Consider the following 17,202-nt stretch of genomic DNA (forward strand, 5'->3'; position numbering starts at 1 on the left):
AGGAGAGAGATGTCTGAAACAGAGAAGAGAAGGAGTCTGGAAGAAGAACCATGGAACAGCTAACATTTTCATTTTTTGGACACCTAGTGTACGCTCAGCAGTATTCTAAGTGATTTGCAAGTATTTCCTCATTAAAGCTTCACAACAAGCCTATGTGGTAGATGTTACTATTATTTACTTTCATAGGTGAGGAAAGGGAGGCACAAACAAGTAACTGCCCAAGGCTATACAGCTAAGGATGGGAACAGGCAGTCTGACTGGAGAAATCTGTACTACTAACTATTCCACTAAGGACAGTGTAGGAGCAAAAAGAAGAAATCAACTGAGGGAAAGAAAAAGAACAATCAACAGATCAATCTCCAGAATTATTCTATTTTCCCTTTTCATCAACATGTGGGTTGAAAGAGAACAAAGAATCTCTATAACACAGAACATTAGTTAGAAACTTTAAAAACACTTCAGGTGAAATTTTCATTTCACCTTGATATGTATTTTCATTGGTAGTTCATTTCAATTTGGCAGCTGGTTTGGTAAAGTCATTGGTCCAAGATTACCCAGAAAAGCTGAGGGCTTTTATAATAGAACTCAACTGCATCAAAATGCTGTAATTGTAGTTCTGAAGAGAAAGTCTCCTATTCTCACATCTCTGAGATGCTAACACCACAAACCCTGTATTCTTATGGACTATCTTTACCCAGCAAACTTAAAATGGTTCCCAATTTGTCACTGCTAAGCATACAGCCTTAAAAAAAAAAAGACAAGGGCTTACCTAGAAGTTGGGCCTAAGAAATCATTAGTTAACAACGATAATATCCTCTGCATTAAACACTTAAAATACATGTCTGAAGACAGGATTACCTATAGCTGTTTTAGAAACTGAAGTAGGTTTTCAGTACTTGGAGGAAGTTCAGCAGCTTCTTAAAGGATTAGTCAGCCAGCTCTAAACAAACAGATGTACTATGGGCGGAATAAGTTGTCTTTCTGTTTAAGATAGCTTCAAGTTGATTCCAAACATGTTTTTAGTTGTGATAGCAGTTAGCTTTACTGTAGTCAATGTGTCCTGTTAACCTAGTGTTCCTACACAGTGCCCAACGCCACTAAAGTTCATCCCCACTCAAAATAGTACATAACACAAATAATCTATTTTTTTAAAAAGAACTTTTATTTTCATAAACACTGCAAACAACATCATTTCCCTAATATGCTCACAAATGAAAATCAAAATAATATGGGGGAAATGTTCTCTCCCATAATCCTAAGAAATATATATCTTTATTTAAACATTTATCAAAATCTTAAAATGAGATTAAAAGTTCAAGTGGCCATATGTTTACTATTCTGAAAGTCCGACAATTAAACTTAAACAGAAATTATTACTAACAAATACACGTTCAAACCTCTTTTAATGACACGTTACTAGTAAATTTTACCTAAGGAGTACTTCAGAAAAAGTCTCTCCTTCCAAATATCCTGTAGCCCTCCTAGTATTAAGGTGGTGTTTTCTAGAATTTCTGGACAATACTGTCAGGGCTCAAAAAAGCTGCAGTATTCCTGCAAATGAGCTGGCCAGCAGGTGGCGCTGTAACAGCATGCGCAATCCACGTTTCCCAGGAAGCCAACACAAATGGTACAAAGGAAAGACTTAGCACTTTACTCACTATCTTACCAAAAAAAAGCACAAGAAGAAAGTCAGATGAAATGGTTTCTAACTTATATAATATTACATCATGAATTTTACACATAATGAGGTACTACTGAAGGCTGCTAGAGTAAGGTTTGTAAGTTTGTACCAGACCTGAAAATTCCAGGAATTTCAAGAAATTTCAGTACAATGCTAAATGTTTAGGATTCTCCTTTCACAATACATTAGTAGTGATTAAATCTTTAATCTTCTTTAAAGAGCTGGAACTTTAAAAAACTAAGGAGGCAGACGGCCCGCCCGCCCTCCTCTCCCCTCTTCCCCCTCCTGCTCCGGCGGCTCTCCAACCACCACCGTGCCCTCTTCCGCCTTCACCGGCTCCTCCGCCACCGGCCCCGACAGCCTTGCAACCCTCACCTTTCCTCCTCCAGAACAGCTACTGGGGGAGTGGAGACAATACAGAGCAGCTCCCGGAGCCACGACGGAGATCAAAGGGACGGCGTACCCCATCCTGGAACGGCTGACTGTCTGGGAGAACCAGCTCCGGTGAGATCGCCGAGAGGCGCGGGCTTTCCTGGGTGGGACGGCAAGCGACTGGAGTCCCTCCCTTCCTTCCCAGGCCAGGTGGGAGAATTGGGCAGGCGGTCCCCTCAAGCCGCGGCGGCTGGCGTCCCCACCACGCGAGGCCCCCCGGACCAACTGAGAGAGTTGGGTCAGAAATCCCCAGACTGCGGAGAACGGTGACTGGGGGGGTCCCTTCCAAACACGTGACTCCCCGGTCCGGCTAGGAACAGTGCACTCTCCCGGGCTGCGACAGCTGGCGCCCTCCCGCCACACTTGGCGCCCCGGGCCGACTAGGAAACTCGATCGGGCGCGCACCCGTGCTGCAGCGGCCGGCGACCCTCCCCGCATTCGGAACCCCAGGCCGGCTGGCATTCTTCCAAGACGCTTCGGCTGCCGAACCTCCCCTACGGCGAGAGTTTTCCAGAGTTAAAGGACCCACAGCAACTTTCACTGGTGGAACCCGTAGACAAACGTGTGCGACGAGCGCCACCTACTGGGCAGGATAAGAAAAACAGAACCCAGAGATTTCACAGAAAAATCTTTCAACCTGTGGGGTCCAACACTCAGGGAAATCTGACTAAATGCCCAGACGCCAGCAGAAGATAACGGATCACGCTCAGAAAACTGAAAATATGGCCCAGTCAAAGGAACAAACCAAGAGTTCAAATGAGATACAGGAGCTGAAACAACTAATGCTGAATATACGAACAGAAATGGAAAACCTCTTCAAAAACCAAATCGATAAATTGAGGGAGGACATGAAGAAGACATGGGCTGATCAAAAAGAAGAAATAGAAAAACTGAAAAAACAAATCACAGAGCTTATGGAAGTGAAGGATAAAGTAGAAAAGATGGAAAAAACAATGGATACCTACAATGACAGATTTAAAGAGACAGAAGATAGAATTAGTGATTTGGAGGATGGAACATCTGAATTCCAAAAAGAAACAGAAACTATCCGGAAAAGAATGGAAAAATTTGAACAGGGTATCAGGGAACTCAAGGACAATGTGAACCGCACAAATATACGTGTTGTGGGTGTCCCAGAAGGAGAAGAGAAGGGAAAAGGAGGAGAAAAACTAATGGAAGAAATTATCACTGAAAATTTCCCAACTCTTATGAAAGACCTAAAATTACAGATCCAAGAAGTGCAGCGCACCCCAAAGAGATTAGACCCAAATAGGTGTTCCCCAAGACACTTACTAGTTAGAATGTCAGAGGTCAAAGAGAAAGAGAGGATCTTGAAAGCAGCGAGAGAGAAGCAATCCATCACATACAAGGGAAACCCAATAAGACTATGTGTAGATTTCTCAGCAGAAACCATGGAAGCTAGAAGACAGTGGGATGATATATTTAAGTTACTAAAAGAGAAAAACTGCCAACCAAGACTCCTATATCCAGCAAAATTGTCCTTCAAAAATGAGGGAGAAATTAAAACATTCTCAGACAAAAAGTCACTGAGAGAATTTGTGACCAAGAGACCAGCTCTGCAAGAAATACTAAAGGGAGCACTAGAGTCAGATGCAAAAAGACAAAAGAGAGAGGCATGGAGAAGAGTGTAGAGAGAAGGAAAGTCAGATATGATATATATAATACAAAAGGCAAAATGGTAGAGGAAAATATTATCCAAACAGTAATAACTCTAAATGTTAATGGACTGAATTCCCCAATCAAAAGACACAGACTGGCAGAATGGATTAAAAAACAGGATCCTTCTATATGCTGTCTACAGGAAACACATCTTAGACCCAAAGATAAATATAGGTTGAAAGTGAAAGGTTGGGAAAAGATATTTCATGCAAATAACAACCAGAAAAGAGCAGGAGTGGCTATACTAATATCCAACAAATTAGATTTCAAATGTAAAACAGTTAAAAGAGACAAAGAAGGACACTATATACTAATAAAAGGAACAATTAAACAAGAAGACATAACAATCATAAATATTTACGCACCGAACCAGAACGCCCCAAAATACGTGAGGAATACACTGCAAACACTGAAAAGGGAAATAGACACATATACCATAATAGTTGGAGACTTCAATTCACCACTCTCATCAATGGACAGAACATCTAGACAGAGGATCAATAAAGAAATGGAGAATCTGAATATTACTATAAATGAGCTAGACTTAACAGACATTTATAGGACTTTATATCCCACAACAGCAGGATACACCTTTTTTCAAGTGCTCATGGATCATTCTCAAAGATAGACCATATGCTGGGTCACAAAGCAAGTCTTACCAAATTTAAAAAGATTGAAATCATACACAACACTTTCTTGGATCATAAAGGAATGAAGGAAATAAAGGAATATAGGAAATCAATAATAGGCAGAGTGCCAGAAAATTCACAAATACATGGAGGCTCAACAACACACTCTTAAACAACAACTGGGTCAAAGAAGAAATTGCAAGAGAAATTAGTAAATACCTAGAGGCGAATGAAAATGAAGACACAACATATCAAAACTTATGGGATGCAGCAAAGGCAGTGCTAAGAGGGAAATTTATTGCCATAAATGCCTATATCAGAAAAGAAGAAAAGGCAAAAATGCAGGAATTAACTGTCCACTTGGAAGAACTGGAGAAAGAACAGCAAACTAATCCCAAAGCAAGCAAAAGGAAAGAAATAACAAAGATTAGAGCAGAAATAAATGAAATTGAAAACATGAAAACAATAGAGAAAATCAATAAGACCAGAAGTTGGTTCTATGAGAAAATCAATAAGATTGATGGGCCCTTAGCAAGATTGACAAAAAGAAGAAGAGAGAGGATGCAAATAAATAAGATCAGAAATGGAAGAGGAGACATAACTAATGACCTCACAGAAATAAAGGAGGTAATAACAGGATACTATGAACAACTTTACACTAATAAATACAACAATTTAGATGAAATGGACGGGTTCCTGGAAAGACATGAACAACCAACTTTGACTCAAGAAGAAATAGATGACCTCAACAAACCAATCACAAGTAAAGAGATTAAATTAGTCATTCAAAAGCTCCCTAAAAAGAAAAGTCCAGGACCAGACGGCTTCACATGTGAATTCTATCAAACATTTCAGAAAGAATTAGTACCAACTCTCCTCAAACTCTTCAAAATAATCGAAGTGGAGGGAAAACTACCTAATTCATTCTATGAAGCCAACATCACCCTCATTCCAAAACCAGGCAAAGATATTACAAAAAAAGAGAACTACAGACCAATCTCTAATGAATATAGATGCAAAAATCCTCAATAAAATTCTAGCAAATCGTATCCAACAACACATTAAAAGAATTATACATCATGACCAAGTAGGATTCATCCCAGGTATGCAAGGATGGTTCAACATAAGAAAATCAATTAATGTAATACACCATATCAACAAATCAAAGCAGAAAAATCACATGATCATCTCAATTGATGCAGAGAAGGCATTTGACAAGATTCAACATCCTTTCCTGCTGAAAACACTTCAAAAGATAGGAATACAAGGGAACTTCCTTAAAATGAGAGAGGGAATATATGAAAAACCCACAGCTAATATCATCCTCAATGGGGAAAAATTGAAAACTTTCCCCTTAAGATCAGGAACAAGACAAGGATGTCCACTATCACCACTATTATTCAACATTGTGTTGGAGGTTCTAGCCAGAGCAATTAGACAAGAAAAAGAAATACAAGGCATCAAAATTGGAAAGGAAGAAGTAAAACTATCACTGTTTGCAGACGATATGATACTATTCGTAGAAAACCCAGAAAAATCCACAATAAAATTACTAGAGCTAATAAATGAGTACAGCAAAGTAGCAGGCTACAAGATCAACATTCAAAAATCTGTAGCTTTTCTATACACTAGTAATGAACAAGCTGAGGGGGAAATCAAGAAACGAATCCCATTTACAATCGCCAACTAAAAGAATAAAATACCTAGGAATAAATTTAACCAAAGAGACAAAAACCTATATAAAGAAAACTACAAAAAACTGCTAAAAGAAATCACAGAAGACCTAAATAGATGGAAGGGCATACCGTGTTCATGGATTGGAAGACTAAATATAGTTAAGATGTCAATCCTACCTAAACTGATCTACAGATTCAATGCAATACCAATCAAAATCCCAACAACTTATTTTTCAGAATTAGAAAAACCAATAAGCAAATTTATCTGGAAGGGCAGGTTGCCCCGAATTGCTAAAAACATCTTGAGGAAAAAAAACGAAGCTGGAGGTCTCGCGATGCCGGACTTTAAGGCATATTATGAAGCCACAGTGGTCAAAACAGCATGGTATTGGCATAAAGATAGATATATCGACCAACGGAATCGAATAGAGTGCTCAGAAATAGACCCTCTCATCTATGGACATTTGATCTTTGATAAGGCAGTCAAGCCAACTCACCTGGGACAGAACAGTCTCTTCAATAAATGGTGCCTAGAGAACTGGATATCCATATGCAAAAGAATGAAAGAAGACCCGTATCTCACACCTTATACAAAAGTTAACTCAAAATGGATCAAAGATCTAAACATTAGGTCTAAGACCATAAAACAGTTAGAGGAAAATGTAGGGAGATATCTTATGAATCTTACAACTGGAGGCGGTTTTATGGACCTTAAACCTAAAGTAAGAGCACTGAAGAAAGAAAGAAATAAATGGGAGCTCCTCAAAATTAAACACTTTTGTGCATCAAAGAACTTCATCAAGAAAGTAGAAAGACAGCCTACACAATGGGAGATAATATTTGGAAATGACATATCAGATAAAGGTCTAGTATCCAGAATTTATAAAGAGATTGTTCAACTCAACAACAAAAAAGACAGCCAACCCAATTACAAAATGGGAAAAAGACTTGAACAGACACCTACCAGAAGAGGAAATACGGATGGCCAAGAGGCACATGAAGAGATGCTCAATGTCCCTGGCCATTAGAGAAATGCAAATCAAAACCACAATGAGATATCATCTCACACCCACCAGAATGGCCATTATCAACAAAACAGAAAATGACAAGTGCTGGAGAGAATGCGGAGAAAGAGGCACACTTATCCACTGTTGGTGGGAATGTCAAATGGTGCAACCACTGTGGAAGGCAGTTTGGCGGTTCCTCAAAAAGCTGAATATAGAATTGCCATACGACCCAGCAATACCATTGCTAGGTATCTACTCAAAGGACTTAAGGGCAAAGACACAAACGGACATTTGCACACCAATGTTTATAGCGCGTTATTTACAATTGCAAAGAGATGGAAACAGCCAAAATCTCCATCAACAGACGAGTGGCTAAACAAACTGGTATATACATATGATGGAATATTATGCGGCTTTAAGACAAGATAAACTTATGAAGCATGTAATAACATGGATGGACCTAGAGAATATTATGCTGAGTGAGTCCAGCCAAAAACTAAAGGACAAATACTGTATGGTCCCACTGATGTGAACGGACATTTGAGAATAAACTTGAAATATGTCATTGGTAAGAGAGTCCAGCAGGAGTTAGAAACAGGGTAGGACAATGGGTAACTGAAGCTGAAGGGATACAGACTGTGCAACAGGACTAGATACAAAAACTCAAAAATGGACAGCACAATAATACCTAATTGTAAAGTAATCATGTTAAAACACTGAATGAAGCTGCACCTGAGCTTTAGGGTTTTTTTTTTTTTTTTTTTTTTTTTTACTATTATTACTACTTTTATTTCTTTTCTCTATATTAACATTTTATATCTTTTTGTGTTGTGTTGCTAGTTCCTCTAAACTGATGCAAGTTTACTAAGAAACGATGATCATGCATCTATGTGATGATGTTAAGAATTACTGAGTGCATATGTAGAATGGTATGATTTCTAAATGTTGTGTTAATTTTTTTTTCTTTCCATTAATAAAAAAAAAAAAAAAAAACTAAGGAAAGAATACGTTATTCATACTAGCCCTTCATAAGCGCAAAGTAAGTTTCACCTAATCCAAGGAGCCACTATTCACTTTCACACATTTTGGGCTGGGCAAGATATAAAACCAGAAATACCTCAATTGACATCACTTTTATCATGTACTTGTAAGAATTAATAGGACTTCCTCTGTACTAAAAAAATTATTCAGGGTTTAGTGTGCGATCCCTAATGACATTCAAGTTTACTAACTGGTCTATCTCAGGAGTTCAAACTAATAGGAAATGAACTACTTGATTTTCAGTAAAGAATGACATAATGGAACAATTAAAGGAACGTATCTGTATTTTCTACTACTTCTTAACCCCTTTTCTAGTAGCCCATCAGAATCCAACTCTGTAAGCCAGAATTCTATTGTTTGTAACAGACATTAAATATTAAACTTCCAGATGCCTCTTTTCTGACTTTAGCCCTAGCAACAACGACTCTGGGGAAATACTGCCCTAGCTCCTGGTGAAAGGGCAGCGGAGGGCTGGCTCTAGCCTATTTCAGGTATGTAAATTTTGGCTGCCCTACTGTTGGGAGATCAGGAATTGCATCTAAATACTATTTTACTACATGGCTTTCCATTTCCAAAGGAAAAGGTTTCTAAAACCTTAGAACAAGATTGTTTAATTTAGTGAGTCATATATATTTTTTCTATTACAGAGCTGAAAAATTATTTTAAAATGGTAGATATTTCCAATAACTAGTTAGACCACACTAAGTGTCCTGACTGGACATGGTGCCTGACTGGTCTTGCACCAGTCGAACATTTCCTATGAAGTTCTGACAGATTACTTCCTACAGAAACTATATGCCCTATAAATCCTGTGGTCTTCTCTTCCCAACCAACTTTCTTTCTTCTCATAAAAGAGCACCACGTCAGGTCACTGGCTTTCTCCTCTCTCTCTTTTTCTCTCCTTCCTTCCTTCTTTTTTTTATTGGAGAAGTTGAAGATCATGCATAAAATAAATGTTCCCATTTGCCACCCTTTAGTGATACCATGCACTGGTGTGGTACAATGGTTACAAATGCCGAAAGGACATTTACCCGACTTTACTATTAATTGTATCTAGTCCATGGGGCTTGCATCAGGGTCCCCTGTTCAAGTTGTGCTGGCCTACGCTGCTGCTTTCTTAAACATCTTTATTCTAGTAAAACATATACAACCTAAAATCTCCCCCTTTTAATCACATGAAAATAAATAACTCAGTCCTGTTAATTGTATTTGCAGTGTTGTGCTACCATGACCACCATCCATTGCCAAAACTTTTCCATCACCCATAACAGAAAATTTATGCAATTTAAGCGTTAACCCCTCATTCCCTACCACCACTCCTGGTCCTGGTAACCTGTAACCTCTATTATAGTTTCTGACTCGATGAATTTCCTTATTCTAATTATTTCCTACCAGTGAGATCATATAATATTTGTTTTCTTTATTGTTTTTTTTTCACTCAGTATGATGTTTTCAAGGTTCATCCATACTGTCACATGTGTCACATATATCAGAACCTCATTCTTTTTTACAGCTGAATAATATTCCATCGTATGTATATACCACATTTTATTATCCACTCCCCACCTGATGGATATTTGGATTGTTTCCATCTTTTGGCAATTGGGAATAATGCCACTATGAACATAGGTGTTCATATATTTGTTTGAGTCCCTGCTTTCAATTTTTAGATATATACCTAGGAGTGAGATTGCTGAGTCATATGGTAATTTTATACTTAACTTTCTGAAAAAACACCAAACTGTCTCCCACTTGTTGCACTATTTTATATGCCCACCAACAATGAAGGAGTGTACTTATTTCTCTACATCTTCTCCAATATTTGTAATTTTCCATTTTATTTTAACAGTAGCTAGCTGGTATGGAATAGATGTGACTGCTTTAAGAGCTTACAATCTAGGACCCTTTACAATAGGCCCCAACCTGATAACCCACACTCTCGACTTCAGTTCTTCAGGTTTGTATATTATTGTTTGTCCATATGATGCACATAGTATTTGTTTTTTACATTCCATTCAACATACTGTCCTCAAGATTCATTCACATAGTTGCATGTCTCACAAATTCATTTCTTCTTGCAACCGTTCAGTAGCCCCTTGTAAGTAAATATCACAGTTCCCCCTTCCATCCCCCAGCTGCTGTTCCCTTGGGCCACCTCCATCCACTGAGAATCGTGAACACTGCCATCTCCAACACCAGTTCGTGTGTTCACTCTCAGTTTCTCTGGGCATAATACCTAGTTAAAGGGGTTGTGGGATCATACGGCAGTCCCACCCCTAGTCTCCTGTGGAACTGCCACACTGCCCTCCAAGGGGCTGCTCCTCTCAGCTTCCCTGTCAACAGTGAATAGGTACATCTCTTTCTCCACATTTTCTCTAGCACTTGTTTCTCTCTGCTCATTTTAAAAGTTTTATTCATACAACATACAATCCAACCTAAATTAAAAAATCAGTGGTTCCTGGTATAATCACACAGCCATGCCTTTGCCACCATAATCTATATACAGACATTTCCATTCCTTCTGTAAAGAATCCCATACCCTTCTCCCATATTCCCCACTTGTCGATATTTAGTTTTGGCATAATGACTTTGTTTCATTCAGTGGAAGCATATTACAATATTACTATTGACTATAGACCCTACTTTACATTGATATTTTTTCTTGTATACCATCCCATTTCCAGCACCTTGCAATGTTGACATTCATTTGTTTTCCCTCACGCAGACATTCTTATATTTGTACATTTAATCACTACCATTGTCTTTCTAGGCATTTGTCTTTATCCTCTTTCTTTCCCGTGTCTTTTGTGCCCCCAGTCCTCCCTCAACCATGCTCACACTCGGCTTCATTCAGTGTACTTATATTATTATTCTACCATCTGATAGTATTATGCCTATCCATTTATGAATTTTTACAATCAGTCCTGCTGCACATTTTTATTCCTTCAGCACCAAATGCCCAATCTCTACCCTCTTTCTATCTCTTGATAACCTTTGCTAACTTTAACTCTCAAAGGTCATTCATCAACGATAGTTCACATCAGTGAGACCATACAGTATTTGTCCCTTTATTTCTGACTAATTTCACTAAGCATAATGTCCTCAAGACTCATCCAGGTTGTTACATGCTTTGTGACTTTACTCTGTCTTACACCTGTGTAATATTCCATAATATGCATATACCACTTTCTTTAACCACTCATCTGCTGATGGACATTTGGGCTGAGTTCAGCTCTTGGCAATCATAAATAATGCTGCTATAAACAGCAGTGTGCAAATGTCCATCTGTATCCTTGCCTTCAGTTCCTCTGAATATATACCTCATAATGGGATTAATGGATTATAAGGCAATTCTATACTTAGCTTCCTGAGGAACTGCCAAACTGCCTTCCAGAGCAGTTGCACCATTTCACATTCCCATTGACAATGGATAAATGTGCCTTTCTCCACATCCTTTCCAACACTTGTCATTTTCTGTCTTTGTTTGCTTGTTTTTGATAATGGCCATTCTTGTGGGTGTGAGATGATATCTCATTGTACTTCTGATTTGCATTTCCCTAATAGCCAGTGAGATTGAGTACTTTTCATATGTCTTTTAGCCGTTTGTATTTCCCCTTCTAAGAAGTATCTCTTCATGTCTTTTGCCCTTTCTTAACTGGGTTGTTTCTTTTTGTTGTCGAGTTGTAGAATCTCTTTATAAATTCTGGATATTAAACCCTTATCTGCTAATGTGGTTTCCAAACATTGTCTTTCATTGTGTAGGCTGTTTTTTACTTTCCTGACAAAGCTCTTTGATGCACAAAAGTGTTTAATCCTGAGGAAATCCCATTTATCTATTTCTTTTGTCACTGCTCATGCTTTGGGTGTAAGGTCTAGTAAACGACCTCTGATCACAAGATTTATAAGATATTTCCCTACAGTTTCTTCTAAAGGTTTTAAGGTCTGATCTCTAATGTTTGGTTATCTGATCCATTCTGAGTTAATTTTGTATAGGGTATGAGATATGGATCCTCATTCATTCTCTTGCTTATGGATATCCAGTTCTCCAATCACTATTGGTTTGTTATGGTTGTTTATTTCTTCTCAAGTCAAAGGTTGGCTGTTCATGCCTTTCTAGGAAGTTGTCCATTTCATCCATGTTATCTAGTTTATTAGCATACAGTTACTCATAGATCCTCTCATTACCTCCTTTATTTCCGCGGGGTCAGTGGTTATGTTTCCTCTTCCATTTCAGATTTCATTTATTTGCATCATCTCTCTCTCTCTCTCATTTTTTTAGTCAGCCTAGCTAAGGGTCCATCGATTTCATTGATTTTCTCAAAGAACTAACTTCTGATATTGTTGATTTTCTCTCTTGTTTTCATATTCTCAATTTCATTTATTCCTGCTCTAATCTTTGTTATTTTTTGCTTTTGTTTGCTTTGGAGTTAGTTTGCTGTTTTTTCTCTACTTCTTTCAGGTGAGCAGTTAATTCCTTCATTTCGCCCTTTCTTCTTTTTTAATAAAGGCATTTAGGGGTATAAATTTCCCTCTCTGCACTGCATTCCTTCATCCCGTAAATTTTGAAATGTTATATTTTCATTTGCCTTGAGTTATTTGCTGATTTCTTTTTGTAATTTTTTCCTTGATCCACTGATTGTTTAAGAGTGTGTTGTTTCACCTCCACATATTTTTAAATTTTCTGGCCCTCTGCCTATTATTTATTTCCAACTTCATTCCATAGTGATTCAAGAAAGTATTTTGTGTAATTTCAGGCTTTTTACATTCATTGAGACTTGCTTTGTGACCCAGCATATGGTCTATCCTTGAGAATGATCCATGAGCATTTGAGAAAAATGTGTATCTTGCTGTTGTGGGGTATAATGTTCTGTAAATGTATTTTAAGTCTAGTTTATCATCTTATTCAAAATATGTTTCCTTATTTATCTTCTGTCCATACGTTCTATCCATTGATGAGAGCAGTGAATTGAAGTCTTCACTATTATGGTAGACATGTCTACCCCACCCTTCAGTGTTGTTTGCCTCATGTATTCTGGAGCACTCTAGCTTGGTGCACAAATATTTATGATTGTCATGTCTTCTTGTTGAATGTTCCTTTTTATTAATATATAGTCTTCTTTGTCTGTTTTAATTGCTTTACATTTGAAATTTAATTTGTTGGTTATTAGCATATGTACCCCTGCTTTTTTCTGGTTGTTGTTTGCATGAAATATCTTTTTCCCACCTTTCACTTTCAACCTATTTTTGGGTCTAAAGTGAGTCTCCTGTAGACAGCATATAGATGGGTCCTATTTTTTCATCATTCTGCCAGTCTATGTCTTTTGATTGGGGATTTTAATCCAGTAACATTTAATTACTGTAAAAGCAGTACATTATTCAGCCATTTTGTCTTCTGGATTTTATATGTCATATCTAATTTTTTTTTCTCTTTTTACCTTTCCTGATAGTCTTCATTTCTACACTCTTCTCCAGACCTCTCTCTTCTGTCTTTTCCTATTTGCCTGTGGTGCTCCTTTTAGATATTTCTTATAGAGCTGGTCTCTTAGTCACAAATTCTCTCAGTGGCTGTTAGTCTGAAAATATTTTAATCTGCCCCTCGTTTTTGAAGGACAGTTTTGTTCAATTTAGATTCTTGGTTAGCATTTTTTCTCTTTCAGAATCTTAAATATATCATATTACTACCTGTTCTAGTTTGCTAGCTGCCGGAATGCAATATACAAGAAACAGAATGGCTTTTAAAAAGAATTTAATGAATTGCTAGTTTACAGTTCTAAGGCCAAGAAAATGTCCCACTTACAACAAGTCTATAGAAATATCCAATCAAATGCATCCAGGGAAAGATACTTTGGTTCAAGAAGGCCGATGAAGTTCAGGGTTTCTCTCTCAAGTGAGAAGGCACATGGTGAACACAGTCACAGTTTCTCTCTCATCTGGAAAGGCACATGGTGAACACGATCAGGGTTCCTCTCTCATCTGGAAGGGCACATGGTGGACATGGCATCATCTGCTAGCTTCTCCTCGTTTTCTGTTTCATGAAGCTCCCCGAGAGGCATTTTCCTTCTTCATCTCCAAAGGTCGCTGGCTGGTGAACTCCGCTTCTCGTGGCTGTGTCGTTCTGCTCTGCTCTCTCTGAATCTCCTTTTTTCTCCAAAATGTTTCTTCTTTTATAGGACTCCAGAAACTTATCAAGACCCTCCCAAATGGGTGGAGACATGTCATCACCTAATCAAGTTTAACAGCCACTCTTGACTAAATCACATCATCCAGGGGGATGATCTGATTACAGTTTCAAACATATAGTATTGAATAGGGACTATTCTACCTTTATGAAATGGGATTTTGATCAAAACATGCTTTTCTAGGGTCCACACATCCTTTCAAACCAGCACACTACCTTCTCACCTCCACTGTTTCTGCTAAGAATCCATATAGTCTTAGCGAGCTTCCCTTGTGTGTAATGGATCGCTTTTCTCTGGATGGTTTCAAAATTTTCTTTGTCTTTGAAAAAGTTCAAAATACATTTTGAAGAAATAGTATTAAATAAGCCATGTGCACAGTATATTAACGATCCTCCCAAATAAGTATGCTATTTGTTCTCAAGCTTAAATAAATGGTCTAGTATCCGTCTAGGTGTTCCACAGACCCAATTTATATCAATCAAGAAACTATTTCTTAAGGCGAAAGTTACAGATTTCAATCTCAGAGACTGTCCTAAAAGATAGTCCAAAGACCTGACGTATGCTCACCTTTTTCTAATGATGAAGAGCAGCATCTATGCAGGCTTTTAGGCAAAAAGTCGCTGATTTGTTCAAGATATGTAAGAAGGGTCAAACCATCTTTTGAACCAAGTAGAGCCCTTACATTGAACTTTCCTGTACTAAAAATACTAATGTTCTGGAGAATTAATGTGCTTACCTAAGTACAAAATTAGAACCAGAATTTGGGGGTAAGCAGGGACCCTAACATCCCACCCTAACTCGAGTCATTTTACAAAAAGAAGATGAATTTAAGAGAATGAGTGAAGGATTTCCCTAAGACATATGACTACTCAATGGCAGAGACAGATTTCAAGGTTGTTGTGTTCCACTCACAATCCACATTCTATTACCATGAAGTAATGATTTATTCACATCTGGCCAAAACAAAATGAAAAAAATCTGTGAAAACATTTCGAGAGAAAATCTCTAAAACATTCAGTTTTTTACTCAGGGGGCTCTCAATAAATAAACTTTTAACTAATGTGAAGAAAATCATGAGGACATTATTCTAAAAACTAAATTAGCAATATCAGCTTTTCTGAATTGGAGGGACATTAAAGTTGTTCTAACTGCTTCCAAATCATTTTAAAAAGAAAGAGTTCTAAAGCAAGCCAGCCAGCCAACAAATTAAGAGTTGGGAGGGACTAACGATTTATATCCACTACCAAATGCAGGAATCTTTTCTATAAAATTCTGACAGCTGGCCAAATCTGCTGTTTGAATGCTTCCAGGGATAAGGAGCACGCTCAAAGTGGTATAGGTGCCCCTATTAGCACACAGCTAAGTTGCAAAGGTATTCTTAATGAGGAGCCAAACCAGCTTCACTCCAAACCTCCATCCATTAACACCTGTCCAGTCCTCTGAGACACATTTTTAGACTACTCTTTTTTTCCAGTATTTCATGTTCAACCTTTCAAAAAGTTGAAGCTAGGGTTACTCTACTATTACCTTTTTTCTCATTTTCTTGATAAATATCTCTAGAATATTAGAAAGAATTTGGAAATAGCTCATACAAAGCATACTCAGCTCCATTCAGTTTAAAGAAGATGTGCCATGTCCCAGGTGTTATGCTAGCTTCTGAAAGCACAGAGAGAAAAGACAGAGTCCTGGGTCCTGAAGGACCTCACACATAGTGAAGAGGAAAGCACATGCAGAGGTAACTTCAATCCAATAACAGCAAGTGACAAAATAAAACCATGTCCAATAACAGTAATGTGCAATATTAGAGCACAATGAAGAGATCAAAATGAGAGTTACAAAGAACGGGACAGCAGGCATGGGTCCAGGTCACAAGAGTGGATCCTAATTCCTGGATTGAAAATTCTACATAAAATACTTAAACAATGGTTCAACCCAATCAAAACAAAATGTGATGATTCTTAGCAATCATAGAGAAAGGATGATGAGGAAATGAAGACATTAAAACATATATTCATATTCTAAAACATTGCCAATAGTTATGCAATATATTTCTGCTAAAATAAAATAAATTGTTCCAAAGCAGATCTTAAAAGGAAGGATACCAGACAGATTCATTAAGAGACTGGTTTTCCTGACTTCTAGTGTAAAGTGTGAAGTAGTGTGTATTAAAAGGAAATTATTTGGTCGGCAACCAAGAAAGCCTTCTTCTCATTCAATTACATTTTTGTTTTTCTGTGAAAGTTCAAAGATTTAAAACATGAATTAAAAAAAAATAACAACAGGTACAGTTCTTTGATGGAATGCTAATTATTTTCCTAAATTAACAAACCCATTAGAGAATGTGGAATTTGGTTGAACAACACTTAACAATACATAATGTGCAATGGCTCAGCTCTTGAGTACCAGAGTTGAACTTTATTAAAATTTGCATTGTTTAAATGATCTGGAACTGCTAGTATAAGAAATCAGACCAAAACTTCCGGAGATCACAATCTTACATAAGATCTAAGGTGCATGTCAATGTTCTCCGTATTCTCTTTTAATCTAGTAACATTTACTCAGCATTCTGGTCACTGGTAAGAGAAAATGAAGACATTGTTCAGCACAGCTCTCAATATTGGACTCAATTCTAGAATTGGTTTTTAATGGGAAAAAGATAAAAGACTTTTGAAAATGTTTCTTATTTATCTCAGATTTTTAAATTTTTTAAACTACCAGGTCATTTTTAACTTCTTGGTTACAAGACAACACTGTTGGTACAGAGCTGATTTTTCACAGCCTATGTAACACCACTCCCACTAAAAGCAGTATTCACCAATGGGGGTGAATGGGACAAAAGAAGAGGGGAAATGTTTTACAGTGTGTTGCAGACATAAT

At 37.6% G+C, this 17,202-nt stretch overlaps 1 protein-coding gene across 5 annotated transcripts in view; it reads right to left on the reverse strand.

The window, feature by feature from the left end:
- The window catches only part of SLC38A6 (solute carrier family 38 member 6), a 66,585-nt gene that overhangs the window by 24,645 nt on the left and 24,738 nt on the right, over positions 1–17,202 (reverse strand). The window lies entirely within an intron of this gene.

The sequence above is a fragment of the Tamandua tetradactyla genome, chromosome 12, assembly GCF_023851605.1.
Source record: "Tamandua tetradactyla isolate mTamTet1 chromosome 12, mTamTet1.pri, whole genome shotgun sequence".
Lineage (NCBI taxonomy): Eukaryota > Metazoa > Chordata > Mammalia > Pilosa > Myrmecophagidae > Tamandua > Tamandua tetradactyla.